The following is an 11,151-nucleotide window of genomic DNA, read 5'->3' on the forward strand; positions in this document are numbered from 1 at the left end:
ATGGTTTGGTCCTTTTGAGTCTGCGTCCGGTTTTGGTGTTGTCCAAGAGTTGTAATACTTCGAAATTAACATGAGAGTGAAGTCTCTCCTCATGTCTCTTTGCAATTCTTTTAATTTCTTGATTGACAGTCGGTATCTGAAGATCTCGATGTAAATAAATGGTCCGGTAATATCTGGGTGCACCTACGATGCTTCTTAGGACTTTGTTCTGGAAAACTTGTATTAGATTTATGTTGCTTTTTGCGGAACATCCCCATAATTGTATTCCGTATGTCCATATAGGTTTTAATATTTGTTTATATAGAAGTAATTTATTATGTATAGTTAATTGAGATTTTCTTCCAATTAGCCAATACATTTTTCTATATTTTAACTCAAGTTCTTTTCTTTTCTTTTTGACATGTTCCTTCCACCGTAGTTTTGCATCAAGTGTCATTCCGAGATACTTAGCATTATTGCTGTATGGTATGACAGTGTGGTTTATGGTCAATGGTGTAAGCGCGGCCTGTTTATAGGTGAATTGAACATGCACAGATTTGTTTTGGTTAATTTGTATTTTCCAGATTTGGGTCCATTTATTTATAGCGTCAGTAGCCTGTTGTAGTTTTCGGGTTGCTTCTTCGCTATTGTTTCCGACAGCAAGAATAGCAGTATCATCAGCAAATGTAGCCATTGTAATGTTTTCGATTTGTGGTATATCACATGTATAAAGTAGGTACAGAATTGGCCCCAGTACACTTCCTTGTGGTACACCTGCTTTAGCTTCTTTTATTGTAGAGTAAGCTTCCTCTTGTTTCACTCTAAACATTCTGGCTGTGATGTAAGATTTTAATAGTTCGGTGTGTTGCTTCGGTAATATTTTCTGTAGCTTATGGACGAGGCCTTTGTGCCATACCTTGTCGAAAGCTTGTGCTACATCTAAGAATACAGCTGAGCATACTTTATTATCTTCATAGGCTTTTTCAATAACATCTGTTATTCTATGCACTTGATCAATCGTTGAATGTTTGGTAATAAATCCAAACTGGTGTGTTGGTATTAGGTTTTTTCTCTCTATAATTGGTTTTAATCTTTTCAAGAGGAGCTTTTCAAATACCTTAGCTATCATCGGTAACAGTGAGATAGGTCGATAAGCTTTTATATCATTTGGTGATTTTCCAGGTTTTGGAACCATTATTATTTCAGCCATTTTCCAAACGTCTGGGACATATTTCAGTCGAAATGCTGCATTGATTAAGTTAGTGAGCTTTATAATACCCTTTCTTGGCAGATTGTGCAGCAATTGCCCTGTTATTAAATCATAGCCTGGTGATTTATTTGGCTTGATGTTAGTTTTAATAACGTTGGTGACTTCTTTCGGAGCTGTTAATTGAATTGTCGAATTTTCGCCGTCTATGTCCGGTAAAGTATGTTCAATTTCACTTTCGTTTGGTTTGAAAGTTTTCTCTAAATGGTCAGCGAATGCTTCTGCTTTCTCCAGGTTGCTGCGTGCCCAACTTCCATGCATGTTTCTTATCGGAGGACTATGTAGACAGGATCGTTTTAGGTATTTAGTGGCTTTCCAGAGCGAGTAGTCTGTGTTCTTGTCATCTGTTAAATTTCGTAGATAGTTATTTATGGAATTGTTTTTAATTTCCAAAATTTCCCTCTTCAACCTTTGTGTTATGTTGTTTAAGATATTCTTATTTTCAGGTGTTCTATTTTGCTGCCATTTTTTCCGTAGTTTTCGTTTTTCAGCTACCATTTCCTTGATTTCTTTCGGGTAATTTATTCCTTTGGTTGAAGTTTTAATTTCTGGAGTGTTATTCCAAGCAGCCTGTTGGATGTCTGCAACGAATTTTTCGGTTTCATAATTTAATTGGTCTTCTGTCTTAAGGGGAACATTTAGTTGAATTCGATTGTTTATTTCTTCAACAAATCCTTCCCAGTCTGTCCTCTTGTTGGTTAATGTTGGATTTTGTTGTTTTCTTATAATGTTTTCACTCAGCGTCAAAATCACAGGTGTGTGATCTGAACTTAAGTCAAAATTTTCTTCAACTTCCATGTAGTTAGTGGTTATGTTTCTAGCTATAAAGAAGTCTAACAGGTCTGGAGTTTTCTCTGGATCGGTAGGCCAATAAGTTGGTTTTCCTGTCGACATGTAACTGCACCCTAGCTCAGCAGCTGCTTTATGTAATTCATTACCTTTAGTTGTCGTCATTCTAGATCCCCATCTTGTATTTTTAGCATTGAAATCACCACCGATTATAAATTTTTCTCCTAGGTTGTTTAGAACATTCAAGTAATTTTCTTTTTTTTGGTTGTATCTTGGAGGGCTATATATGGAAGCTAATGTAACCCTGTATTTGCTAGATATAACAGTTACTGCCGTTACCTGATTTTCTGCTAAACTGAGTCCGGGTTCTTGATGATGGCATATATTATTTTTTATTATTATTGCACTTCCTCCTCTTGCTGTGTTAGCTGGATGAATGGTGTGGTAAAAGTAATATCCTCTAAATTTAATAAAGGATTCCTTTGTCAAATGGGTTTCAGATATTAAGCAAATATCTATTTTTTGCAATTCTAGGAATACTTGTAGGTCAGCGTGATGTTTCTGAATCCCATTAGCATTCCAAATTGCGATGCGGATGTCTTTACTTGCCATTTTTAGTTCTTGAGGCCACCGCCCTATTGTTTTCGAGTTTAAGTAATCTTTCAGAAAACGATTCAATAATCTTTTCCTGGTTGTCCAGCTTTGCTATAAGTTTCAATAGCAGTTCGTTGGTTGTAACGTCTTCTTTTTTTGTTTCTTTTTGAGCGGTTTGGTTTATGCTTTGAGCATAGGTCATTTCATCGTTGATTTCGTTGTACATTTTTGGTTGTTTATTTTGAGTCACTGTTTTTTGCTCTTTAGCCTGACTGATTTTATTTCTTCTCTCTTGGAATGTTTTCGCAACTACGCATCCTCTGTAGCTTGCTGGATGCGCTTCATTGCAATTCGCACATTTCGCTTTTGTTCCTTTGGGTTTTTTGCATTCTCCCGTGATGTGTTTTCCTGAGCATTTTACACACCTTGGTTCCCTTTTACAGAATTTTTGTGTGTGTCCATGTAATTGGCATCTCTTGCACTGTGGCACAAGATTTGCCTTTCTAAGAGGTTCTATTTTTACTTCGACTCCTAGAATTTGTTTAATTTCATAAATTGCTTTTATGTCCGTGTTATGTTGGAATGATAACATAAACAGTGGTAAAGGCTTCTTCTGGACAACTATTTCTCCATTGTTATTTTTATTTCGTTCTTTTTTCAGGATATTTGTGACGTCAGTACATTTAAGTCCATTTTTTATTAACTCTTCCACTATTTTAGTAGTTTTAGCTGTCGGTGGAAGCCCTCTTGCCATTACTTTAATGTCTCTGGTTTGCTTATCTTCATACGAGTGCCATTGTAATTTTAGGAATTCCAAGCACTCAGCAATTTTCGTAAAAGTTTTACGACATTCGGCGTTTAATTTGATTTGTCCATTGTTTAATGTTGTTGCTCTAAATAGTATATTATTTGTTTTCATTGTTTCATATAGCAAGTCAAAGTCTGTGACATTACTTACTATAATTGGAGGTGGTCTCGGCACTTTTATTTCTTTATTCAATTCTTGTGCTTTAATGGTTTTTGGTTGTTGTGGTGAAGCTTCAGGTGTGTAGTTTGCTTTTCGTTTCTTATTTCTTTTAACTGTTATCCAGCCTACTTCTTTTTGCAATTCTTCCTCGTCTGTTTCATAGTTTACAGGCAATTTGTTTTCAGTGCACTGGTTCACTACGGGAATGCTAGTTGGATTGTATGTGTTTTGGTTTTTTATTAGGAGTTGTAGTGCATCTAATTGTTTTTGCATATTTGTTAGTGCAATTTCCAGATTCCGTCGGGCTGTTTTTTCGTTAATATACGCATTATAGAGAGCTTGCTCATTTTGCGTTCTCTTATGGTTTTCTTGACAAAAGATTTGATTCTGTTGTGCCAGATAAGCTTCACCTGACGTTGAGGATTGTGTTTCCATCTCATTTAGTCTCTGGTTCTCTCTATTAATCATTTTTATTTAATGAATAGTTTAATTCACGTTTTTACAAAAATTTCAGTACCGGTATTTGTTTCAGAACCGTTATAACGCCGCATTTGTGGTACAGATGATGCACCTCCGACCCTTAACAGCCCCCAAAATTTTACCTTTGTTACTTTATTGCAGTGACCATCGTTTTAAACACATTTTCACTAAACATTTAACGCGCAGTTTTAACACTGTTATTGTCGTCACGGTTTTTACTTATTTTTTAAAATCGCATTTGTGGCACAGGTAGTACACTTTCAAATTTATTACACTGACCGTCGCTCCAAACACGTCTTTACTCTACGAAGGTCGAACGACAACTCAATTGAATGAAATAGCAGACACTCTAAAGATATCAACGTGTATCATATCATTCACGAATATTTCGGTATGAGAAAGTTCTGTGCAAAGTGGGTGTCGCGCGAGCTCACTTTTGACCAAAAACAATGACGCCTTGCAGTGTTTGAAGATGATTAAGCGTAATAAATCCGAGTTTTTGCATCGATATGTGACAACGGATGAAACATGGCTCCATCATTTCACTTCGCAATCCAATCGACAGTCATTTCAGTGGACCACATACTGTGAACTCGCTCCAAAGCGTGGGAAAACGCAACAGTCGGCCGGCAAGTTTGTGGCGTCTATATTTTGGGATGCGTATGGAATAATTTTCATTGACTACCTTAAAAGGGAAGGACTATCAAATGCGACTATTACATAGCGTTATTGGACCGTTTGAAGGACGAAATCGCCGAAAACGGCCGCATTTGAAGAAAAAGAAAGTGATGCTTCACCAAAACATTGCACCATGTCACAAGTCAGTGAAAACGATGGTAAAAATCCATGAATTGGGCTTCTAATTGCTTCCTCATCCACCGTATTCTCCAGATCTGGCCCCCAGCGACTATTTCCTGTTCTCAGATCTCAAAGGAATGCTCGCTGGGAAGCGAAATTTTCGTTGAATGAAGAGGTGATCGTCAAAACTGAGGCCAAAGGACAAATCGTACTACAAAAATGGTATCGAAAAGTTGGATCGCTATAATCGTGTATCGTATATATATCCCTTGAAGGGAATTATGTTGAATAAAAAAAACTAATTTTGCCAAAAAATGTGTTTTACTATGGAGAGCCGAGGACTTTTCAATTGACCTGTTATTTGCGGTAAATCCCAAAAATAAAACCACCGTTGCAACAATATTTATTAAAAACTGTTGGTACAAAACAGTTACGAAAAAATACAGGATTCCTTTGACGTTAAATTGGTAAATTCGGAACAAGAATATATTCATTTATGATAATTTCTGGGACAATAAAGTTATTTTAAAAATACTTATTCACATTGAAAAAAACATACCTATGGGAACGTTTCTTTCCTTTATAATGAAAAGGTAAACGTGTTGATGAAGTAATTACGACGCTACATTGTGTTTAATTTATTATTTCTCAAGTCCTATTATTGTGGGTGCCACTGGTTGGCGGATTTCATTTGTAGTTTTGCATTGGCACGTAGTTATTTCCCAATATAATTTATCTTAAGGAAATTAAAAAGTACAATGCAAAATTATAGTCACTAATTTTATACAGACAAAATAATACTCGTAATCTTTTCGAAAAAATAAAAATTTTGGTGTAAAAAATGTATAATTACGCTTTTCATACAACTAGTAATCAAAATGTACAACTTAATGACAGCGTGTTATAGGAAACTATTAAAGTAAACAAAATGGAACATTAAAAAACAACATTACCGAATACAAATATTTGGTTTTGGAGTGGGAAAAGGACATTACTATTGTTGAGGATTGACAACAATTTATTAATCCAGAAAACAAGCTTAATACCTCAACAAAATACCTCAGAACTGTAGTTGATAAATGAGAACAAAACATCAATTAAAAAAAATCGCTATATAGTTCACAGCAGCTACATAGTGTCTTAGTTATGAAAATTAATTGAAAATGTATTTCAACAAAATAAGTACTTTATACATCATTGGGTACATTTTAGTCACCATGGAAACTGTCGCATCGCGAAAATTCCGTTATATTCAGGCATTCTAGGTAGTACTCATGAAAAGAACTTAAATATACTAGAATATTTGAATTGAATAAAAATGTTTAAATGATAAGTTTTCGTAGAGCTGGGCAAAAAATTGGATCGTGGAAAGTATAAGTCACGGAACTACTAATAGTGAGCGATATATACATAGTGATAAGAATATAAAAGAATATACGTTATAAAACGTGTAGGGTTTAAAACAGAAACTTTTAATTTATCGTAAAACTGTTTTATTTTAAAGGAAAGAAGTGGTGAGTTGTCGGCTGTTCAATAACATATTGTCCATCGAATTTTATTTTTGAAAAACCTTTAATTTTGAATATCTGAGTTATATAGATCTTACGTACGGCTTCTACGTGATCTAAATCTTGAGGATGAAAGTTATACTTTGTTTTCTACTTATTGGTGTCTCTAACCTCTATGCCTTCTGTGATTGCCTATTTGGAGTAATGGTAAGCATGTAACGGAAGAACAAAATGACCACATGTCAATTATAGCCGATTTTTTAAAATTTTAATAGGGAAAGAATATTACTGAACATCAAAGTCAACAAATATTCTAAGATGCATAACAGTTTTAAAGGTTTTTCAAATACCAAAGATTGATACCGTAATATATTGGACTGAGAAATAGACTGCACTAGTGAGTTCTTATCAAGAGGTAGATAAATTAGACATTAGATATAATTATGGACCAATTTTTCCCTTTTGTCACTATATAACAAATTAAATACCCACAAGACATTTTGAACATAAATTTAATTGAAGAAAATATTATCATATATTTTAAATAAAACTATAAATATAGAAAGTGCGAGAAATTTGAATTTAATAGTTTATGGTAGATGTGTGTTCAGATAAACTGAAGGAGAAATTCTTCTAAGAAAACGTGTTCTTATAATAAATAAATCAAAGGTTAGTAAAAATAGTTAATAGTTAAAAACATTCCACTAAATTTTTTTTAATGGTTTCTTATAAAAATTGAATGAGGATTAGGGATATCATTCATCAAATCGGAATATATTATTATATCTGAGTGCCTACGTTATGTTTACCAAATAATAACTATGACTTGTTAGCTTTTACCACAGATTAAACAATACCCAGAAGTAGCAGATAGAGCTTAGGATTCTACGAAAGTCAGTTGTACAAAAGGTTGGGGATTGAAATTGCACTGGTATGTCCCTTAATATCAAGTTTTTGAATAACTATAATATTCCATATTATATTTAAAAACACAATAAGTTTGGTAGTGTTTAACTTCTCCCCATAACGAGCCACAATTTTATATACCTTTCTCTTTGCCTCATTGTTATATTGTCAATAAATTTAGTGAAATGAAACAGACATTCTGGAAGTACTTCATTCGTACAAAAATGGATTTTTATTCATTTCATAAAAATTATTTAGATGTTGAAAATGAAAAATATAAAATTAAACAATCGTTGTTTGTTAGTGGTTAATCTTCATGAGTTTGATATTTTTGTCTCTTTACAGATGTTCAGTAGACGTTAATCATGGGATGCTCAATATTGTATTATTATTTTGAAGAAATCTGCTGCCCGAGCCCATCAAACATTTTTAGAAACGTATTGTAATACTGTTCCATCATATGCCAATTGTCGGTTTTGGTTTCAGCGATTTGAAACCGATAGTTTTAATTATTACGAACGGATGATGAAAAAAGCCCGACAAAGCCAAAAAACTATTGAATTTATTAGCTTATTATAACTTATTACAAGAAAATCTAGCTCAAACTCTCAAAGAACTTTGTGACAGCTTAGCAGTTGATTAATTAAGTATTTATAGACATCTTAAGTATAAAACAAACTTTGGTTAGCCCAGAAGAGTTATTCACATTGACACTACTTATACCACATTGTTGTCAAACGAACATCGTTGTTTCGACACAATATCGTCATGTTGTCAGAAATATGCGCTAAAAATGAAGAAGAAATAAATGAATTTTTAAAGTGAAAAATGAATGAATAAATGAGAGTCAAAGTTACAAAGTAACATTGAATACATTCACACGTTTCAATTTTAGCAAAGCGAATTATTAGCGAATGTGGGAACCCAGTATGCTGTATCTTAACATTTTCAAATTAAATTTAATTAAATCCCGAAGTTTTGGTCATGTTCATGTGAAATATTAAATATTATACTAGAGTGGTAGTTTTAGTATTACTGTTGAAAAGTCGATGGTGTTCCACGAAGTTAGTACACAAAATTGGTATCTCACTAGTCATTAATGACTCGTTTTTCATATTGACTATATTAACCTGTGTGTTTGTCGTTTCTAGTTGATCCTTTGATCACTGTTGGTATGGGGTTTGACAGCTGCGGAAGAATTGCCAGGAGTTAGGGGAGACACCTAGCGATAATCTCGCGAAGAATCATCTCTAATAAGAAATGAAATTTGGGTAATGCAAAACCTGATAAACAGGTTATATCTCGAATGTCTGAATTATTGGAATAACAGTGTCCCGGGGAATGATTCAGAGAACGTTCAGGATATGCTGAGAACTTTGTTTTAAGAGACTTGAAGACGTTTAAACTGAGCTGGTGTAAATAATTTGAAATAAAGGTAGACTCATATAAGACGATTGTTCCAATTAGCATCTTGTACAACAAGGATTTGATTGGTGTGAAATCAAAACCTTTTCATTAGGCTTTACAATTTATTATGTAACTAATGCAAAGTGGTTGGTTGGCGCACTGGTCAATGCGATTGTTGAAATAGTCGAGGGGTTCGAATCCTGCTGGGGCATGTTGTAACTTATATTTGTAATTGTTTATAATTGTGATCGTCCATAGGTGCGAGATGCTAAATGAGTGCCGGATGCCTTATGGAATAACCTTTAAGTTCACTTAAGGTTACTCGCCAGTCGGTAGGTTTAGTAATAAGGACCGTGATTTGGACCCCACGATAAGCAGTAGGTCCCTAAGTTAGTAAAAAGGTTACTTTAAAATATGACAAAAACAATGCAGTCACAGCTTTTGTTTTGAATTTTTTTTTGATAGTGCTATCTGGGAAGTCATAATAAAAGTATTACTTAACCAATGTGTAGCTTTTTTTAGTAAATTTACCCAATAAATATGTTAATGACTATATAACAAATTATGCTAACTGGGAAATTACTATCCATTATCGTAGAATCAGTTAAAATGGATTTAAAGCATATTAATTAACTATTTAAAAAACATTCACCTAAGGATTTCCCCAACTTAATATAATAGATAAGAAATACGTTATAATTTTATTAAAATATATTTATAACTTTACCAAAAAAAAGGTTCCTCAGCGAAAATATTGGAGTAAGGTATTTACTCGGTGGTTAAAGTAGTTGAATGTCTCTCAATGGAAAGTGTTTCTTAAAAATAATGTCTCACTGATTGAAAAGAAAGGTATTTTACTGGTATTCCGTGGGTTTCAAAATATGACTTCCGTACAATTACTGAATATGTGAAGGTCATGTGAGTCCCAATGCAATCTATTTGGATATATTATATGGAATAATTTGCGTTTTATTTTAATCAAGTAATATGCGAATAAGCCGGCTTAGTTGACGCAGTGATAAAGGCGACAGGATATCTACTGTTGCGATAGTCGCGGGTTCGAATCCTACTGGGGCATTGTCATAAATTTATGTTTGTGATTGTTTAATTACAGTCACGCCAGTAACCAGGTTGGGTAAGACCGGATGTCTTCTGGGATGATTTCTAAGTTGGTAACTCGCCAGTCGGTAGGCTTAATGCCGGGGACCGTGGTTCGGAGCGCACGTTAGAGTAAGAATTAGTAGGTCCAGTACAGATAAAACATCGTTGGTAAAAATGAGACTTTAAAATGTAAAAAAATATGCGAATCAAATACAAAATACGATATAACAAAAAGTAATACAAACTAACACAAAGCTTGTCTATACTTTGAGATAATTTTTTAGTGCTTATAAAGATCGTCTTTTATGAACTTTCACAAATAGACGAATCACTAATAAAGTATCTACAAAATGTGGTTTTTAACCGACTTCATAAAAGGAGGAGGTTTTACGTTCGGCTGTATACATTTTTTTAATGTATGTTTATTAATAATAATATAATGCCAATTTCTCTGTTAGTTATGGACCGATTTTCGAAATACTTTCTTTATTCGAAAGAGTGGACTTCCGAAGTGGTTCCATTGGAACCATGTCAGGATCAGATTGTGACCAAGCGAGGATATCTAGAGAAAACCTCAAATTTCAAAGGCATGTACAAAATATTTCATATAATTTTTATCTTAGATAATCAGATATTTGTGTATAATGTTATTGTTGAACTGACAGAAAATCAGAAGTATTTCAGAAGAATAATCAGAAGTTTATGTAAAAACTATTCAATTTGCTTTTTAAGCACTAACCATATGATATGAAAAATCGTAGAAATACTACAGGAAACTGTTTCTATCGTGTAATGGGTAGAGTGTTCAGCTAACATGCGAAGGCCGCGGATTCGCTTTCCGACGGGGGTAGCAATTTTTTGTTGCTCTAGTTTGATTACAACATTTGTCAAATCACCTAGACTAGGTAGTGGACCTCGGGGCCTGAAGCGTTTCTTATTTTTAACCATTGTTTATTTATTTCTATTTTTCCTCATACGGGCTGCAACTTTACTTGGCCTACCCATTGTAATACTTAATAAAAAATAACAGCGTAATTTATTGAGTGAATATCTAACACTAAAAAGAGAAAAATCAAATATTATTAACAAAAAAAATTGAACCGATTTCAAAAAATAAATAAGGAAACTACAAAATTTACTAAAAAGTAAAAAATAATCAAATTTTTAATACGAAAAAAAAAAACGTTTTAAAACAAAATATGTATGTAATAGTCGTTGTAATCTTCTTATATATAAAAATGAATCGCAAAATATGTTCCTAAGCGCATAACTCAACAACGCCTGGACCAATTTGGCCAAATCTTTTTTTAAAATGTTCGTTGAAGTTCAGGGATGGTTTTTACGGCGAGAAAAAT

At 33.6% G+C, this 11,151-nt stretch overlaps 1 protein-coding gene across 1 annotated transcript in view; it reads right to left on the reverse strand.

The window, feature by feature from the left end:
• Positions 1 to 11,151, reverse strand: part of LOC143195036 (suppressor of cytokine signaling 2) — a 333,965-nt gene that overhangs the window by 164,213 nt on the left and 158,601 nt on the right. The window lies entirely within an intron of this gene.

The sequence above is a fragment of the Rhynchophorus ferrugineus genome, unplaced genomic scaffold (assembly GCF_030347505.1).
Source record: "Rhynchophorus ferrugineus isolate W39M unplaced genomic scaffold, kcgeb_rfMv2 rfM1, whole genome shotgun sequence".
NCBI lineage: Eukaryota > Metazoa > Arthropoda > Insecta > Coleoptera > Curculionidae > Rhynchophorus > Rhynchophorus ferrugineus.